The 781-nt window shown below is 62.0% G+C and overlaps 1 protein-coding gene across 1 annotated transcript in view; it reads right to left on the reverse strand.

Moving 5' to 3' along the window:
• SEPTIN14 (septin 14) overlaps window positions 1–781 on the reverse strand; it is a gene marked incomplete at both ends in the record, with an annotated part of 257692 nt that overhangs the window by 50515 nt on the left and 206396 nt on the right. The window lies entirely within an intron of this gene.

A 781-nucleotide genomic window follows, 5' to 3' on the forward strand; every position in this document is an offset into this window, starting at 1 on the left:
GTGAGCTCACTGACATCACTGGCTGGGAGAGACCCTGCCCCGTGCTGTGCAGGGCCAGAAACTGCTCTCCACCCTGGGGAGAGCTCCCTGCAGCCTCGCTTTTACTGTATCCCCGAACAGTGCCTGCGTGATCCACGCCTTGGTTTCAGTTGTCTCCTGGCCCAGAGATGTTCGCGGTTCTTACACTCCTCAAACTCCTCTTCCCTTGGGACTGGGCTGGTGTGCCAGCTCCACTTCACAGTCACCGCTGGTGACCACATGCCCTCCCGTCCCGTCCGCACTGCCACCCCATTCCGTGAACCTTTGCATTTCAACGCTTGACACACTCGACCCAATCGTATTTCTTATCGGGTCCTCATTGGACTGGCACGGATTGCGGGCAAGGCAGGGAGACGCGGTAGCGCCCTCCGAGGCTCAAGGAACGGGCCCAAGACTACCAGAACAACTTGGGTCTGTTCCCATTCGTAGTGCTTTCATCAGCGCGAGCCCTTTTCTTTCTTTTCCTCGTGTATTCACATGCACGGCACAACCCGCGAGAGGTGTCAGGGGAGAAGCCCCTCCAGTGCTCTGCGCCCCACGCCCCAGATTCCCCTAGCAACAGTGTTACTCTTTGCTTGCGGAGCTTCCCAAGGACATTCAAGCCATGCCACGTTCCTTCCGAGCACCCGGCGCTGGGAACCGAGCTCCTCCCGCCAGACTCCCCCGCAGCTTCGCGCGCCTCCCAGCCACCGCGCCTCCCGGCGCCGGGAAGCCCAAGCCCCGCGCCCCCGCGGCCGCGCGC

This window comes from Talpa europaea (genome assembly GCF_964194135.1).
Source record: "Talpa europaea genome assembly, chromosome: 12".
NCBI lineage: Eukaryota > Metazoa > Chordata > Mammalia > Eulipotyphla > Talpidae > Talpa > Talpa europaea.